At 47.8% G+C, this 19,444-nt stretch overlaps 1 protein-coding gene across 4 annotated transcripts in view; it reads right to left on the minus strand.

The window, feature by feature from the left end:
- Positions 1-15,453, minus strand: part of PPM1B (protein phosphatase, Mg2+/Mn2+ dependent 1B) — an 87,804-nt gene extending 72,351 nt beyond the window's left edge. For 2 of the 4 annotated variants that reach the window (XM_006125463.3, XM_025185847.2), the window contains exon 1: positions 15,237-15,452. The gene's annotated coding sequence lies outside the window, so the exon portion shown is untranslated. Of the gene's footprint in view, positions 1-15,236 lie in introns of all 4 variants that reach the window. The other 2 variants (XM_006125464.4, XM_075925420.1) reach the window with 2 other exon arrangements.
- Between the last annotated feature and the right edge of the window lie 3,991 nt (positions 15,454-19,444).

Consider the following 19,444-nt stretch of genomic DNA (forward strand, 5'->3'; position numbering starts at 1 on the left):
TTCTTTGAGATACGCTCATGTCCATTCCATTCCATTCCATGCAGGTGTGTGCATGTAAGCTGGAAGATTTTTGCCTAGCAGCCTAGGCACCCCTTGGAGTGGTGCCAATATGGCGCTCAATATATAGCCTTGCTTCCTCCCGGTTCCCTCTCAACTACTCTGACAGAGGGTGGGTAGCAGGGTGGGTAGCAAAAGGATATGAACGCCACATCTCTAAGTCTTCTTTGAGTGCTTGTTCACATTCATTCCAATATATGGGACTCAATCTAAGCTTTAGGTGGTATGATTGGAGCCACAAGCTGATTGGAGTACTGCCCTGCTGAAGACCCCATCATCTCTTGCCTGCTGAGTATGTGCATACTGTGCAGAAAATGTGTGGATATAAGACCATGTCACCACTCAACATCTCTCATGAACTGGGACATGAGCTAGGAAAGCTGTGAAAGACCTGGACCTTGCAGAACGCTCACTGATTGCCAATGGAGGAATCCATGCCAGGCTCAAACACTCACAGTTGCAGGAAACTATCCAGGAGGAAATCCATTGAGAGGATACAGGGTAGCTTCTTCTCCCATCATCAACAGCTACAAGTAACTGGATCGAATTTCTAAATGAACTCGATCTTTCAATACAAAAAGCAATTCCCTACATATAACCAGGAAATGGAATCTCTGCTCTTGAGTTCCAGAATGGGGCTTGGGATAAAATACTGGGAGGAATATATCCTGGTTGATGTGGAATTGGAACACTGCCTTCAGAAGAAAAGCAGGGTGAGGTCTCAACTGCACCTTGTCCTTAAAGGATACAGTCTACAGTGTAGACAAAGTTGATCAGGGGTTGAAATCTCATCTCTGGTAAGAATGCCCTGGCTTGCCTTGAGTGTAGGACCACATCTATAGATTCTATCCTCTGAACCGGTAACAAAACTGACTTTGCTTCATTCAAGAGGAGTCCCAGACCGCTGAAAGTGGTTTCTGATCAATTGGATACAAGTCTGCTAGTGGAGTCTGGAATCGTCTTTGACCAGCCAATCATCCAGGTACAGGAACACCCTACTTAGCATTTGCAGAACACCTCCACAACTGCCATGCATTTTGTGCACTCGGGAGGCTGAGGACAGGAAAACAGCAAGACTGAATTGGCAGGGTGTTTTTTTCACTAAGATGTGAGATCTCTCCTGTGAAGTGGGACTACCGGTATATGAAATGTATCCTTTAGTTTGAGAGTGGCATACCAGTCTTCTAGTATGGATCCAGGAATTGAATAATGGAGGTGAGAGAGACCATGCAGAATTTGAGTTTCTTTATGAACTTGTTCAGTTCCCACAGGCTGAGAATGGGCCTGAGGTTGGCACTGGCTTTCAGTATTAAAAACATATTGATAGTAAAACCCCTTGCCCTCTATATTCCTGAAGGACCTTCTCTACTGCTCCTAGAACAAAAGGTGACTGCACCTCCTGTAGAATGGTCCCTTGAAAAGAGGGCAGAAGAGCAGTAGGGAGGAAGACTGAATGGCATATCCCCTCTCTACTGTGCTGAGAGCCAACCGTCTGAGGGGATACAGGACAACACATAGTAGAAGGGGGATAGTCCGGAAGCAAAGGTAAAGTGGGTTGGAATGGGATCTGGCACACCATCCTCAAGCACACCTTCAAAAGTTTGCTCTGAGCTGGATTCAATGCTTGGAGTGCCTAGGTTGTGGTGCTGGCATGTGAATACCCAGGGATTTCAACCTGGTCCTGAAGTCTCAGGCTGTGCAGTCTCTTTTCCATTTTTTCGAAGGACATAGGTCTTTCAAAAGGGAAGTCTTGCAGGGTTTGTTGGACTTTTTGTGGTAGTCCTGAAACCTAGAGCCAGGAACTTCTCCTCATAGCTCACTTCTTAGCTATGGGATGGCTATCTGGACCGTCAAACGCCATCCTATGTCAACCACCGAGTCAGCATCCTCAATATCCTCTTCAAGTTGGACACCCTGGGTGCATCTACACTGCACCTTTAGCTAGAAATAACTAATGTTATTTCAAAATAACTTAGTCCATGTCTACACAGCAGTTATTTCGAAATACTGTCAAGATGAAGAACTCTTCTCAGACTCCTGTAACCCTCACTGTATGAGTAAGGGAAGTCACAGGAAAAGTTCTCTATTCAAAATACATGCTTTGTAGACGCTCCCAATTTCAAAATAAGTTATTTTTGAAATAAGCTACACTATTGACGTAGCTCAGTTTGCGTACCTTATTTCGAGTTAAGTCCTGCTATGTAGATGCACCCCTAGATATTGTGCTATCCTGCACAGAAGCTGCTGTAGTGCCCAGCCGTCCTATAACGTGGGTGATCCCTAAACCTGTAGGTGATCCCTAAACCTATAGGTGATCCTTGCATCATTTCATCCAGTGAAGTGGACAAGAGGATGGGTGGTAGAGTCGAGTCACTGCCCTCTGCTCCTAGAGCAGGGGTGGGCAAAAGGGCCTCTGTGGGCCAAATCTGGCCCACAGAGGCCCTGCTGCTCCCCCACCTCCAAGCCATTTAAAGTCTGGGGGCAGGAGCGTGCGAAGCCTTCTCTGTTCTGCCACTGTCCTGCAAGCAGTGCGCAGCACTTCAAAGAACTGCTTGCAGGGCAGGGACAGAGCTGAAAAGGCTTCGTGCGCTTCCCCGCCCCCATGCGTTAATTGGCCCAGGGTCAGGGGAGCACACGAAGCCTCCTCCTGCCCTGCCGGGAACACGTGGCGCTTTGAAGCACTGACCACTGCTCGGAGAGTGGGGGAGAGTGGAGGAGGCTTTTCGTGTTCCCCCACCCCCCAGGCCAATCAGGGTCTGGGGGTAGAGGAACTGCGTGAAGCTTTCTTCACCCTGCCCTGGCCCTGCGAGGAGACTGCTGCACTTCAAAGAGCCACGTGCTCCTCACAGGGCAAGAGGAGGCTTCCCCCGCTCCACCATGCCCAGGCCCTGATTGGCCTGGGGGTGGGGAAGCGTGCCAAGCCTCTTCCAGGGCATGGGTGCCTAGTGGGAAGGTGGGGCAAAGGGGCTCCCCAACCCTGTTTAGGCCCCCCCCTTCCTGTTTAGGCCCCACCCCTTCTGGGGTGGCCTGGAGCCACCTCAAAAAATTCTGAAGTAGCCCCACAGGGAAAAATTATTGCCTACTCATGACCTAGAGGGTCCTGTTGTACCTGTGGTGTTGGTGTGTGCCTGCCGCAGATGGGACAGGTGCCTGCATTGGATTTGCTGTATTCATCCGTGACAAGTCAACAATGGGGCATATAGGAGGATTCCCCAGGAGCAATGAATTCGGACAATGCCAAAGATGCTAGAAACAACCCCAATGGCAGGGCAGTTCAGGAAGCCTCCGTTGCTGAGGCTATCAATGCTGACCTGGCTGTGACCTTGGGTCCGGTAAGGTCACTGTAGTAAGTTCCATGCCAGGGTAACTGCCCAAAAGGGAGCTGACAATGGTGGCAGATCTGGACCTCCTATTACTGGATCTTCTTGAGCAGTAGGAATCCATGTTGAATGCTGCTTCTGAATCATGATGCTGAAGGGAATGGGGAAGGCGGGGCAATGCGACCCCAGTGATTCATACAACACCCCTTCTCAAGTTGATTCTAGCGGCGAAGTCTGCACTGCAGACTGAGAGCTATGTGGTAGTGTAAACGTCTTTCCACAAGATTCCACTGGTGGCTTTGTGGACACAGGTGCCTCATCCCTCCTGGCAAGCTCAGGCACAGTCATCTATATCAACTTCTGGGCTGCCTCGAAAATCTCCATGGTTGAGGGGAATTGGATATCCTGGCCATGTCAGTCCAGAGAGCGTTCATGTGTTAGACTTGACTGGATCCTTTGTGGGACAAGAGCTGATGAACTTTGCAGTGCTGTCTTGCTTTGTGGCTGGTGTTTGTCTAGTGACTTACCTCCTTTTGGGGCTAGAGATCTACCCCTCTTGTGCCTCTGCTTCTGAGACCCAGGGAACACATACCTGTGCAGAGCACCTCTATGGCATCTACTCGGCATCGCATCACAAGCCAATGGCACCACGATGATCTGCACCAACACCACAGTACTAGGTACTGGGCCCAATGGCAACCGAATCAGATTGGGTGCAAAGAGTGGCCTCCATAAGCAAGAAGTCTCTGCTCACGGTCCTTCAGAGTGCATAGATTAAAGCTCTTAATTTGGCACTTCTTTTGATGAGCTTCGCCCAGGCATTTAAGATACTCTATATGAGGGTCACTCCTGGACATAAGCTTGCCACAGGCTTGCAAAAGTTCTGGCAAGCTTTAAACCTCAGGAACTGAAGCATGCCCCGGTCTCAGGGAAAAAGGAAAAAATGAACAGTCCCCTATTAACAACTAACAACAACAAACACTATATTAAACTATGAAATAAGGATGTTAAGAGGTGGGTAATTGGCTAATGTAGTCAATACAATTTGTATCAACTACATTAGTCAGTAAAAGAAGGCACTCTGTCCTGGTTCACACCAGATGGCTCTTTCTCCATTTTAAATATAGGGACGCAGTGGTCTTGCGCAGCCCCAGCTTGTACCCCTGTCTGCAGGGGTCCCAACAGGTAGGCTCTACAGTCAGCAAGCCTGGGCCCTCTGTAAGCAGAGGCTGCTTCACAGCAGCCTCCCCACTCCCCCCCCCCCCCCACTCCACCCCACTGCTGCTTCATTTCTACAAGTTTAAAGAGAGACATAACCCAAGCATAAAAAATAATCATCTGGATGGCTACTCCAATTTTAAATATAGTAAAGGGGACTATATTCAACTATTCTTTGAATAGTTTTCTTAAACTGTATTTTGACACAAGATAAAAGGTATTAGGAATGTAAGTGACTAGCCAAGTAGTCAACTACTCACTTTCCCCCCTTGCTGCCTCTTTATCCAAGGTAGCAGGGGAAGCAGGCGCAGGTACTGGGAAGAGCTGGCTTAAAAGCAGGTTCCGCCCAGCAGATGGTGTGGGACCCTGTGCAAGCCAGGACTGAGCAGCCCTGGCTCACACCAGGTCCCGGACCAGCACGCCTCTGCCTTTTTAAAGGTAGAGAGAAACCCCTGGCTCTTACTAACTTTAAAAGGCAGAGCTGCAGCGGAACTAAGTCCAGAATGATTAGCCAATTACCTGCTTGTTAACATTCTTAGTACAGAACCCAGATCCGCAATTCCCAGTGTAGTGCCATAATCACTAGAATACGCTGCACTCTTCAGAAGTTTCAATATAATGTTTATTTTCAAATATTTTCCCTGTTTTCTTGCCAGGGTAAAAGGTAAGACAAATATTTTACATACAGTGTTAATGTACAGTCACAGTAAAGATGTCAAAATGCGGTTACTGTCCTAATCAAGTAGTTGATCGATTTTTTTTTTTACTGACTGTTCAATAAGAGTAGGCAGTTAGAGCACTCAGTATAATCTCCCCTGCTGCCACTCTGCATTGTAAGGGACAGGGAAGCAGGCACGCAAAGACATCTTTGCATGCTGGCTCGTGTGTCTTTTACAATGCAAAGCGGCAGTGGGAGGGAAGGGTACACTGACTGACGAGACACCGAGGACTGAGCCACAGTCTTCACACACTGGCTGTCTAGTCCCTTAATATTGCAGAGCTGCAGCATGGGAAGGGGACATGTGACTAATCGATAGTGCTAACCAATAAGTCCCTTCTTATTAGTTAGTTGACTAGTCACTTACATCCCTAGTCACCACGACTGTATAGTCCAGGGGTGGCCAACCTGCAGCTCTTGAGCCACATGCGGTTCTTTGCTCAAAGAAATATGGCTCTTGCTAGTTCTAAGCCGTGTGCCTGGACTGCCCAGGGCCAGCCGCTCTGTGCATGAGCCCCAGCGCCTGGAGGGAGAAGTGGATGATGGCGGCAGCAGCTTTGGTGAGACCCAAGCATTAGGTTAGAGCAGGGGGAACTTGGGGGGGCCTGGCTCTGGGGGAAAGGAGAGGGATTGGGTTAGAGTGCCTGGCTCTACAGGAGAGGTGGGTACATTGGGTTAGAGCAGGGGGGCAGAGGAGGCGGATTGGGTTAGAGTAGGGAGGTTAGGAGTGTCTGGCTTTAGGGGAGGAGGGAGGCACTGGGTTAGAGCAGGGAGCTGTGGGGCCTGGCTCTGGGGGAAGGGTGCGGCATTAGGTTAGAGCAGGGGGACTGAAGCACTTTAAACTCAAAGTCTTCATGGATGTAGAATAAGGCAGCCAACACAAAGGTCATATTTAAATTCCAGGGCAAAAAAAGAATCAGCATGTACCTACCTGGTTTACACTGTAATTCTCTAAATAAAATTCAAAGGCTATTCGCCAGGCTGAAGCAATTATTCTGATATTAGTAATCTCCCTTATCGTTTTTGAACCTCTTATATTTGCAGACTGGGACAGACTTGACGTTTTAGAACTATAAAAAAAGTCCTAATAAATAAAAATAAGGAAACCACACCAGAGATCAACAAGATGGAGTGAAACAGGCACTTCAAATTGTGCTAATTTACTTCTCAGTTCAGTTTAATTTAAAAAGCTCACGGGAAATAATAGGGCAGTAGTGTTAAATTTAAAATACATGGTGGGGATGCTTTTTTTTTTTTTTTTTTAATAAAAAAAGTGTGAGAATATTATTGTATTTTTAAAGGTTTGGGGTTTTTTTTTAATTTGATGTTTGTTCCTTGTCAAGTTCTCTGAACATCTATGGATTGGCTTTGAATTTTTTAAGTGACTAGAGACTTTTTTTTTATTGTTTTTTGTCTGAAATGTCCTGTAATGTTATTTTTATCACTACATTTTGTGTACTATATCTATCTATCGATAGATTACAAATAGAGAGAGAACAAAGAGCCATGTATTATATATCTACAGCTATTTTGGCTTTGTCTATAACTGGTTGGCCATCCCTGGTGTAGTCCATGACAGAAGGCTACAAAATATTAGTAGTCCGCTTTCTACCTGCCTCCATTAAACAAAATATCAACTATTCGGGTTGGAAGTTCCAAGGACAGAAGCTTATAATTCTACAAAACAGAAGAGACTTCAAGTATTATTAGCAGACAGAATAGTTACCTCCAAGTATACCATCTCCTTTCCCTAATTACAATATCTGAAACATGGGAACAGGTTCAGAATAGTTTTGAGCAGAGCTATCAGTACATCAAATGAGTGTTCAAGTAGGGGAAGAGTTGATAATAAAACGATTAATATTTTAAAAGATTAAGAATAATACAGAATGGTAGTGTGTCTTATTAAATCACTGTGGTAAAAGCACTAGAAAACTTTCACTTTCTTGGTTGTTTTTGTTAAAGAATATAACTCTTCAATGAATTCAAGATAAAAGCCAATGCTGTGAACACAATGATTAAACTAAGGGCTTTTAAAAATGCAATACCTAATTACTTTCGTGGCAAAGCACAAACTCAAATTCTATTGAAAGTTTCGTAATGAGAATATGAATTGTTTTAAACAGGAATTTGGTACCAAATAGGAATGTTAAAACACAGGTAATTGGGTAACCGTGTAACCACTGAAAATTTCATCTTTTACATACCAGTCCCCTTCCTCCCCTCCCCCCCCACCAGCCACTGCCCCACACTGCTGCTTCTGATACAGAGGCACAAGCAATGGGCAACAGCCAGCTCCCCAGGAGCAAGCTTTTAAACCAGATCCCGGCATGTACCAGCTCCCACCTGCCCTCCTTGCTGCTAGGAAGCCAGCTGCTACCCTGCACTTCTGCCTCTGATGGGGCCACCCCAGAGCCAGTGTGTGCCAAGAGCTGGTTTTAAAGCCAATTCTTAGTATGTACTGGCTCCCAGCTCCTGCCAGGGAGCCAGCTGCTCCCACACGCTGCTGCCTCCGATACAGAGCGGGGAAGGGCAGAAGCCTGAATGTAACTGTTCACAGTAACCAATAAGCCCAGGCTTATACATTAACCATTTAAACGGTTATCTGGTTACACCCCTATCATCAAAAATATTCATAAACTGTCAAGCAAAACCATTTTGGTGTAGAAAGAACTCCAGTTTGCATACAGGGAATATTAAAAAAAAACAAAAACAAAAAAAAAAAAACCAGGAAAACTAGCAAATCAGATTATACATTAGACTTAAGCCAGTGGATAAAGAAATAATTTCAAAAGAGCTTCCACAACTGAAATGACTTGTTAGCTAAGAGTTGCTCATTTGATTTCTTAAAAAACATTAATGTATATTAAGGAAAGTCAACAAAAACAAAATGCTCAGGAAATGTAGGAAATTCTAATTCCACTTGATATTACAGAAAACTCCTATGAGGCTGTGGAAATGTCAACCCTCGCTAATGTAAGTGACAGCTATCGAAGTAGTGCTGTAGTAAAAGACAATGAACCAAAGGATAGCTAGCTACATGAGGCACAGAAATTTTTTCCTGAGAGACTAGAATAACACCAAGAGAACTCCATAGTAGAAAATTAATGCCCCCTAACTGGAAAACAAAAATCTGGATTAAGTAGGATGAGAATGTATCCTACTCAGAATTCAGAAGAACACCCTACACAAAAAGTCTTCAAAATACATCAAAAAGTATTTTATCCCATAAAACGTTGTCTTACCTACATTAGGGTATGTTTACACTACAGAAAAGAACAAAGCTAATGCTATAGATCTTCTAGGGTTCTCACTGGCAGGTCTAGTTAAGACACACTGATATGAACTGAGCGGGGCACTCTGGTCGATGCCAGTAGTCCTGCTTCCATGAGGAGAAAGGGAAGTCCAAGGGAGAGTGTTCTCCCTTCAACTTTCTGCAGTGTGGACAGAGCCGAAGTCGAGTTAAGATACTTCAAGAAAAGCAACTTCAGGTACATTAATTGCATAGTTAATAAGACTTTATTCCATAGTGTAGAAATACCAAGTGTATTCAGAAATTTGTACAAAATTGTAATTTCTTAAAGTAAAGCACTAACATACCAGAAAACAGTATTTAATAACTTATTTTTACTGAGAATTCCTCAAACAGTGAGTTTACAAAAGAAACCTTGAAATAGAAACATTTACAGTAATGTTCACAGGTGTTGAGTGGAAACGTCCCCGTCGCCCCGCTTCCGTTAAATACACTTTTTAATACTGGTCTGATTAATTATCCCAGGAGACATCTAATGTTTTAGTTTCTATAGGCCCAGAACAAAACAGATTTGCCTACGAGGACAGAAATTAAATTCTCTGTAATTCTTTCTCTGATTCAATTAGAAGAAAAACACCAACTCAAAAAAATTCAATATAGCTCCATAACCTAAGACTTCAATTTTCTAAACCTTCCCTTACTATAAGATTGCTTACCTATTTCCTATTGAACAGTTTGCTTTTTTAAATATCTAAGAAATTACACATGTAAGGGTCCTATGAAAAAGTAGTATATGATCAATTCAAATAAGTGAAGAGTCTATCCAACTGCATATACACAGAAGAGAGCCACTTAATTTCTGAGTTCTTAACTTTGCAACCAAAATGTTTTTTTAATGTCGACTGTGTGTGATTTCATTCCCGCACTAGAATGAAAGGAGTTAAAAACAGCCCTGGGAAAGGGTAGGGGCTAAAAACTAAGGATGTGAAAGACTAGTCGAGTATCCGATAAGCATTTGAGGCAGCAAAGACAGGGGGAGGAATAGAGGACTATCCGATAAGATGGGGCGGGAGGTGGGGGGGGAGACTAGGTGACTATCCGGTAAGACAGAGGCAGCAAAGGCAGGAGAAGGGGTACTTCAAAGTGGCAGTGCCGCTGTGCGGCTGAAACCTCCAGGCAGCTTTTCAAAGAGCAGCCGCTGCACAGCTGATCCGCAGATCAGCTGGGCAGAGGCTGCCCCTTTAAAATGCCGCCTGTGCACCTTTCAAAGAGGCAGCCATGGAGTCCAGGAGTCCCCAGCTGATCCGGGGTTCTGGGGAAATGCCACATGGAGCTCGGGATCAGCTGGGGAATCTCCAGCTGACCCCAGGCTCCCCGCAACATTTCCCCAGGATCAGCTGGGACTCCCCAACTGACCTCAGTTCCCCTTTGAAACTGCCGCCTCTGCCTGTTTTGAAGTCCACTGCTGACCCCAGACACCCTGGCTTTGAAAGGTAGAAGCTGTAGCCTGGCATGCTACACCACGTACGCACTGCTAGCCATGTGTCCCAGAACCATCAGACAGCCTATCATGATGATAGGCCAGCCGCAGACAGAGGCTGCTTCAGTAGCAGCCCCTGTCCACCAGGGCGGGAGGGTGAGGAGAAAGGGAAGGAAGAAGTAGTGTGTTTTCTGAGGATCTGTAGTGGATGGGCAGTGAAACTGGCTGAGTTTTGGGGAGAGGGTGTGTACGGCGGCCTTAGGCAAGTATTATGCAAGGAGCAAGAGATGGTGGTGTGGGCCTGTGTGCGTGATGGTTAGGGATGAAGCAGCACAGTGGTCAGGTTGCAGCCAAGCATTTGGTTTATTGTGATTTGCTGTGACAGGCAGTCTGGTCTAGAGCCCCAAATGACTACACAAAGCATGCCCCCACCTCTAAATGTCCATACACAGCCCAGCCTACCCACTATCTCCCATCTCCCCCAGCTACAATGCCCACCTATCCGCCACATCCCCTCCTCCAGCTCTAAATGCCCATCTGGTCTATTGTCTCCACCCAGCTCCAAAATGTAAAACCTTGTTTAACTGGTTAATCAGTTAAACATATTATTTACCAGTTAGTCGATGAAAGGGTAAGGAGCTGGGAGGGCCACTTCAGCCCAGCTAGAGTGAGCACTCCCCCCACCACCATAAGGGTTGCTCTATTGTTCCCTGTCAACTGCAGGTCCCTCACAGGGTTGGAACAACCCCTTGTCTGTGCCAGGTGGGGAGCTGCTCCAGCACCTACTGGAGGTTTACCAGTAACCCTCACCTATTAAGGAAGACTTACCAGTTAACCATTCACAATCCTAGTGCACAGCCTAGCCCACATCTACTTCCTTGCTATTTCCCACAATAAGTCAGGCTACCATCTCTTGATGGCCACATACAGCCCTGGTCGGCCTTCCATTCAAAAGACATCACCAATCCAGCCTCCCTGACATCCATTCAAGAACACAGTCCTGCCTATTTGAGATCCACTCTCTCACCCCATCAATACACAGCAATCTTCCTGTAGCATCACACCATTACCAAACACTCCAGTCTGCCTGCCTGCCAGCCATCTCCATCACTTTCAATACAAACACAGGTATGACTTTCTATTACTTCTACCACTGCCAATACATACATGCCCTAGGGATGTTAGCGAGTAGTCAAGCGAAGTACTCAACTACTCACTTCTCCCCACTCCTTGCTGCCTTCAAGCAGCCTCAATCCATGGCATCCGGGGCTGACTGTGTGCAGGGGCTGCTCCAGCAGCAGCCTCTGGCTGCTGCGAATAGGGGCTGCTGGACTCTGCTTGAGCCAGGACCAGGTAGTCCTGGCTGGTGCTGGTCTAGGACACTGTGCCTCTGCATTTTAAATGTAGTAAGAGCCCGGTGGCTCTCACTACGTTTAAAATGCAGAGCCACAGCACAGGTGGCTTCCGGAGCCAGTACAAGCTGGGACTGCTCTGTCCCAGTTCCAGGAGCTACCCCAACTGCAACTCTGCAGAGTGGTCCCTTATCAAATTGTATCAAGTACACTACTAGTCAGATAACCACGATTTAACATCCTTAACATGCCCATGTACTAGCCAAATCACCCAAGAAAAAATGCAGAAGACTTCTCTGCCATCTCTACTCCATCCCAACATACTCAGATCAAATATCCCTTAATACACAGACCTGTCTGTCATCACTCCTCTCTTGATGCACTCCCCATTAGAAGAAACATGCACCAAGCTTGCCTGCCTAACACACTCACAAAACTGCCTTGCTTTCCTGTCCGCCAGCCACGTAATGTGAGAAATAAAGACACAAGACTGTCCACCTTCCTCTTATATCCAGCCTCCTAGGATGCTGGAAGACCTGATTCACAAGCCCTCAGATACCAACGAATTAGCTTGATTGTCACTTCCCACACCCCAATTCACACAAACACCTGTCTGCCTGCCACCTTCCCACCCCCTTCATTTCCCTCACTTCATACAGTACAAGCCTGCCCATTGGGTAAATTAATTTAAGTTACAGATTTAAATTATGCAAGCTACCAAGCAGAAACCCTGAATTTCAATTTTAATCAACTTTCATTTGTACTTCAATTATTTTCTAAAGAAAGGTGCATTCTCATTGGCTGGTAGATTAATATATTCTAATTTACAGCTAAACATAGCTTTTATGCTGTATTTGGCGCATCTTTGTTCTGCATGTTGCTACACTGTAAATATATTTAAGCAATCACAATCTGAAAATATTAAATTAATGATTGTACACTTTCAATGTGCTAGAAAATTGTGAATAATGTACTACTTATTTACTATATCAGTAACTGTCTGATCACGCAAGCTGCATTAGGATATGTAATTGGGATTGAAATATACCAAACATAAAATGTATGCATACTAAGCAAAACAAACCCTTAATATACTACAGAATCTACTGTTCCATATTTATAATGCTTGGTGTCAAAATTAGATAGTTTTCCCAAAATCTCTCTTCATACAGAAAAGAACCCTTCACTCAAAAAGTTTCTGAAAGAAGTTCATGGATTCGGCATATTGATTTCGCTTACATGTTTTAAGCGAGATTATAAAATTCAGGCCTTAACACTTCCTATTGAATTTGGATTTCATTTTAAAGTGGCTTGTTTTTAAAAAGTAAACACTAAAATTTAAAAAAAAATATTTTATTCTGCCTGTCTGTCACTTTACTCCTCTTCTCTCCCAACGTATAAGTAGGCCCATTTGCCAGTCTTCTTTCACCATGCGGTCACAGGTATGACTGCCAACCTCTCTGCCACCTGACTTCCATAAATGCACAGGCATTCTTACATGCAAGCCACTTTCCTCCTCCCCAAAACACTCAGAAGTCAGCCTGCCTATCAGCAAGGCAGTCACTTTCCCTGCCTATAAACAGACACCTGCTTGATGCCTGGCCCTTAACTTCCACACCACAGGTCACCCAGCCTGGCCTGCCACTTTCCTCCTCCTGCCCCTCACCTTCAGTATAACACACAAACCCTTCCTCCTACTCTCCCATACCCGAGTACACAGATATGGGGAAAGTGGTAGGCTACCATCCTATCACCAGTATACTTACAGTCCTACCCTCCCAATATACAGACATCCCCTATCTCCTGCCCCCATATACACGCAGGCTCTGACTACCTGCCACCACCCCCAATACACATATGGAGAGAGTCCACCAATGTCGCTAGTAAGCTGTGTGATTGTGTGGCTGCTCAGGAGAAATTCGAATGCTGCCCAATAGATTAGCAGAGCACCCACAGCTACGTTTTGTGTTGCTATTGGCAGTGCATATTTGCACATAAAAAAAATTATTCTGCACATGAATGGAAGAAATCCACACACGGATGGAAAAGATTAGAGGTCATCACCAACAGTGCTCCCTGAAAGTTGGCAGCCACCCAGGAGAGATTCAAATGCCACCCATCTGATTAATAGTGCGCCCACAGCTCCCACAATCAGCAGCATGGGTTTCTAGTGGTGGTGCAAATCTGAACATGCCTTCGTGCATGTAACAAAATGTATTCCACAGACTGATAGAAAAAAATAGGGGGAACATTGGCCACAAGTATCCCACCCACACTACACACACCTGCCCAGCCACCATCTTCTGAAATGTTGGACATACAGACCCTGTAGTCACTGTTCCTCCACCAAAACACATGCACATGTACCAGCTCTACCTCTCACCGCAGTCCCCACATCCAAAATACAAGCACAGACCCTAACATCCACTCCCGACACCATAGCCCCCTCCCCCACCCAGGCACAAACATATGCACAGGTCACACTTCCTTTGCCTCCCAAAACACACACATTGATGCACAACTCTCTCCCCAAATGTGCATAGTACCATATACACACAGAAGCTCTGCTTCCCCCCAAAACAAGCTCACTCATACACAGACCATATCTACATCTGCACCACCTTGGCAATCCACTCAAAGGCAATGCCTGCTCCTGCTGTCCCCAAATGCACATATATACCCAGGCACGGTCTGCCCACCCACACCCCAAATGCACTGACAGGTCCTACTCATTGCCCCCTCATAACTAAGAAACAGGGGTCATAACTGCCCCTCCCCAGGAACTCTCACACAAACACACAGGTCCTACTGCCTTCCCACCAGTACACCCACATCCTCTATGTGCTATCTTTGCTACTAAAAGTACACATTCACACAGCTCCTTCTAGTATACAGGCATGCAGGCCCATTCTCTCACCCACCACCCTATCCCCCAGTACACGAGCACCCAGTTCCACCCTGCCACTCCCTCAGTATACACACATGCAGACATGCTCCTCCACCTATCTTGTACATGCACAAGCAGCCCCCACCCTGGCTTTGCCTCCTGCCATACTACTCCCAGTTGTCACCCTACTCCCCAGCACTTTTGCACACAATCCCCCTCCCCCAGCTGCCACCCTACCCAATACACACATGCTCACACAGGTCCCACCATCTACCACTCTATATCCAATATATAAGTACAGGCCCGTTTGACACCCTCCCATCCCCTCAACATACGCAGATCCTCTGTACCCCCACACACATGCGTGCGAGTGTAACTGCCCCAGCTGCTGTTCCACTCCTGCCCAATACAGGCTTGCGCGCATGCCTCCTACTTCCCCCAGCACACAGACATGCCAGCCCTACCTGCCGTCCCCCTCCCCAATACACTCACGTGCGCGCACAAGCCCCGTCCCCGCCATACACACCCAGACCCCGTCTGCGCCCTACACCACTCACATCCTGCCTCCTTCCTGTGTCCCTCCCACAAAACATCGCTCATACCCCGCCTTCTGCCCTACCCCCCGCCAGTACATGCGCGCACAGACCCCGCCTGCTCGCTTCCCCAACCTCCCCCCATACACACTCACAGGCCCGACTGCCCCCTTCTTCGCGCTCCTCCCACCATACGCACTCGCGCCTACTGCCGCCCCCCTGCACACACACAGGCCGCGCCTGCCCTTTACCGCCCCCAGAACACACACGCACTGCCCCCTCCTGCCCGTCCATCCCGCCTACGCACGCACAGGCCCCGCCTGGCCCCCAGTGCACGCAGCCGGAGAGGGCTCTCGGCGCTGCGGGAAGGCCTCCCACTCCGCAATGCCCCCGAGCCGAGCCGGGCCGGGCCCTGTACCTGGCCGCGGGCAAGGCTTCCGCCCGGTGTCCTAGGGCCGGCCTAGCCCAGCACAGGGTGTGGCTGGCTGGGGCTCACGCTGCGGGCGCCCCTCGTTGGCCTCCGCCCGCCGCAACAGCCGCCCGCTGGCGTAGTCCGAACGCAGCCAGCAGCACCGACATGTTGAGAACCCCTTTCCCAGCGCCCGATGCTAGGCCCGCCCCCTCCCGCCGCTCACGTCAGCATGCAAAAGGCGGGCGGGCGGGGGGGGAAATGATCCGCCCCTACAGCCCTGCCTCAGAGCCCAGCCTCAGACGCCCAATTTTAGTGGCTATCAGAACTATCATTCAGATAGACCCGCATCTCCGTGACTACCATTGGCCAACGCACGTGCCTGCTGCATAAATCGTAAGGACCACTGGTTAGCTCGTTTGCCATTCACCAGTTGCACCGCCTACTCTCTGCCCGCTCAGATGGCAATAGGCGCAGGCCCTCGCTTGTTACTGAAAACTATTGGCTGGGCTGCCGTCAGTCAAGTGCCTGCCGTAACGTCCTCCTTCCTTCTGCGCACTTTTTTTACCCAGGCACTGCAGCTTTGGCATGATTGACGGGAGTCGCTGTCAGTTAAACCCACCTCCCCTCCCCCATGCAGCCTCCTTTCTCTTTCACTAGCACCAACCCATTTCCAAAGGGTCGCGTCGGTCGCTCACACCCCATAGGCTCGAGATGCTGTCAATCCAATTACACCCCACCTCCCGTCCCTGCAATACAGCGGCCTTTCTAATGGGCGGGTCCGTAGCTGCAATATCCCTGGTCTCATTGGGCTGCGTGCCTGCCAATCACTCTTCCATGGGGGAATCGGCGAAGGAGACGGAGAGAGCGCGGTCGTCTTTGGAAAAGCGAGCGAGCGTTTCCAGACGTCCCCAACCGCTAGCTGCTCTGCACTCTGATTGGCTGCGCGGAGGGGTGGGGCAGATGGCCTCCCCAGGTAGTTGCAAGGGGAGAGATGGGTCTGAGAGATGATGAGAAATGCCCGTATGTGCGCTCCCATTACATCATCGCCAGCCAATCAGCGAGCGAGGCGTTCTTGCGGGAGGGAGCGAGTTTGGGGGTCTTCGCACCTCTGCGGAAATAGAGTGCAGGCTGGAGCGGCAGCCGGAGCCCGCAGGCAGCCTAGGGCGGAGGACGCGCTGGTCTGGAAGGAGCAGAAGACCAGGGCATAGAGGAGAGGGAAGCTGGGAGCCTGGGCGCCACTCGTGTGGTCTCAGTGGGTCATTCACTTGTCCCCTATTCAGCTTGCAAGAATAGTGATAGAGATGTAGCCGTGTTAGTCTGGGGTAGCTGAAGCAAAATGCAGGACAATGTAGCACTTTAAAGACTAACAAGATGGTTTATTAGATGATGAGCTTTCGTGGGCCAGACCCACTTCCTCAGATCAAATAGCGGAAGAAAATAGTCACAACCATATATACCAAAGGATACAATTAAAAAAAATGAACAAATATGAAAAGGACAAATCACATTGCAGAACAGCAGGGGGATGGGGGGGAGGAAGGTAGGTAAGTGTCTGTGAATTGATGATATTAGAGGTAGGGAGAGTGGGATGTTTGTGAGTTAATGGTATTAGAGGTGATAATTGGGGAAACTATCTTGGTAATGGGTGAGATAGTCTGGGCCCTTCCCCTCTCTGCTTCCTGCCTTGCCAGGCCTTGGTGCAGGCTGAAGCCAGGGCTTTCCAGGCGGTCCGTGAGAGAGAGTAGCTATAGCCACTCACTCAGACAGCGCCTTGGAGTTTCAGGACTGGCGTGGGAAGGCAGTGGGCAAACTCCCTGTGCCCTCTTTTACAAGAAGATTATAATTCTGCACCTTGCATTTGGCCAAAGGAACTGTTAATTTGAATCTCACCTTTCCAATACAAATAAGTTGCCTCCTCATTATCTTCACCAACTGAATGCAATCAGCATAGTCTCCTGAGGCACTTGCTCTGCACACTTCCCTTATTCTTTCCATAAGTCTTCTGTTTAGTAATTCCAGCCTACTACAAAGATACGGCGTATTTAGATCTCTTCCTAAATACACCATGGGTGTGTCTAGACTGGCAAGATTTTGCGCAAAAACTTTCCCGTTAAAAGTATTTCCGCAAAATCATGCCAATCTAGACGCAGCCCATATGATGAAAAACCCAATGATGCTGGCATTTCTTAACTTCTGTAGCATTATAGTCTTCTTGGGGGTGTTGTTGCCTGTAAATCAACATTATTTCCATTCCTCCATTTTAATCAGAACAGGAAAACAAGGTATTACCTTCCATCATATTCTATGCTACATAAAAGGTGAAATCTAAGTCCTACTGAAATCTGAGACAAAATTTCCCTTGGCTTTAAACTTAAGAAAAATGGAACCAAACTTCACTCCAACTTGGTCTTGTTGGTGTGCCTGCACTTTATTATGTCTACAGTAGCATAAAATATTTCCTTTACTAATACCTTTAATGATGTTATCAAGGTGGTGCCCCATCCCCTTTCATTTTGTTTAAAGTACTACGAGTAATCTTGAAGCCCACTTCCTCAGATGAGCAGAGTGAAGAGAAAAGGGGGGACCCTCACAATTTATAACAGAAAAAGAAGTGGGGGGAAGTACCTGTCATTTGTAATGCCAGTGCTAATGAGGCTAAGTGGGCTGGAAGTATCCCATACTTAGCTTTTGATGTCAATTGAGTGTTAAAAGTAAGGAAAGCAGGTTTTATAATAGCCCTTCCAGTTCATGTCTTTGTTCAATCTATTAGATACAGTGTCAAATTTACATATGAAGGCCAATTCAGCACTCTGTAGTTTTTGAAATTCTTTTGTAGAAGAATGGCTATTATTAAATCCATCAATGAGCACTGAGATAGGTTATAGGGATGTAAGCGACTAGTCGACTATCTGATAGGCAGAAGCTTATCGGATGGTTGAATAGTGATGCAACTAGTCGCTTCCCTCCCTTGCTGCATCTACCAAAGAGAGGCAGGGAGGGAGCAGGAGCCGGTGCTGGGGGGAGCCAGCTTAAAAGGTTCCCAGGGGGGGCAAGGAAGGTAGAGGCACAGCAGGAAGTGGCATAACTAGGGACTGAAGCAGTCTCCACTCGCACAGCTTCAGCTGCAATTCTGCTTTTGAAATATACATTTCAAAACAGAAGCCCCATGCTCCCTGAGAGGCTTACTTTTGAAATGTGCAAGAAATCAGCTGGCTTACAAGAAACTCACCAGGCTTTTGCTACATTTCAAAAGCTCAGAAGCTGCAGAGTGTGTGGAGCCAGTCCCCCGCTGGCCACGCCCGGCTTCCGCTTTTGAACTGTAGCAAAAGCCTGGTAGGGCTCTTGCCACAGTTCAAAGACCAAGGCACCCTTATAAACTAATCAGGACAGCTTTGGGCACCCACATGGCCCCACAATATGCCAAAATCATTATGACTGAGCTCGAATAACACTTCCTCAGCTCTCGACCCCTAGCATCCTTACACTACATTGATATCTTCATCCTATGGATCCACAGGAGGGAAACCCTGAAGAATTCCACAGAGATCTACTTCCTTGACAGTTCAGTATAATTAAATGATGGTCACATTTCCACCACCTTATACCAGAAATCTACTAACTGTTATTCTTACCTACTTGCCTCTAGCTTCCATCCAAGACACATCATATGATCAATGGTTTACAGCTAGGCCCTAAGATACAACTGGATTTGCTCCAGTCCCACAGACAGAAACAAATACCTACAGGATCTTTATCAGGGATGTGACGGGGAAGACACTCCCCTCACTGATAACAGTGCCCCCGGCAAGGCACCTGGGGGCGCGGCCGGGTGGGTCTCAGGGGAGACCGGCCGGCAGGAGGGAAAGCCGCCGAGCCGGGAGGCAGGCGTGGGGGCGCGCGCGGCGGTAGGCGCGCTGCCTGCGGCAGGCACTTGGACCCGGGAGGAGACAGCTGGGAGGCGGAGGACGGACCGGCATGTCTTGGGCATGCTGGCGTATAAAGGGGGGGAGCCGCAAGGGGAGGGGATTGGTGGCATTCCCTCTACCCCCACAGGCAACCCCGGGGGAAGCGCCGGCGACCCGGAGGAGGAGCGCCGGACCCCCGCAGCCCAGATCCAGCACGGGATGACCCACCCCGGAGACCCGAGGATGGGGGCGGGCGGCAGGCAACTCCAACTCCCCCACCCGAGGAGTGAAGAGGGCAGAGCCTGCTGG

Source organism: Pelodiscus sinensis, chromosome 3 (genome assembly GCF_049634645.1).
Source record: "Pelodiscus sinensis isolate JC-2024 chromosome 3, ASM4963464v1, whole genome shotgun sequence".
Lineage (NCBI taxonomy): Eukaryota > Metazoa > Chordata > Testudines > Trionychidae > Pelodiscus > Pelodiscus sinensis.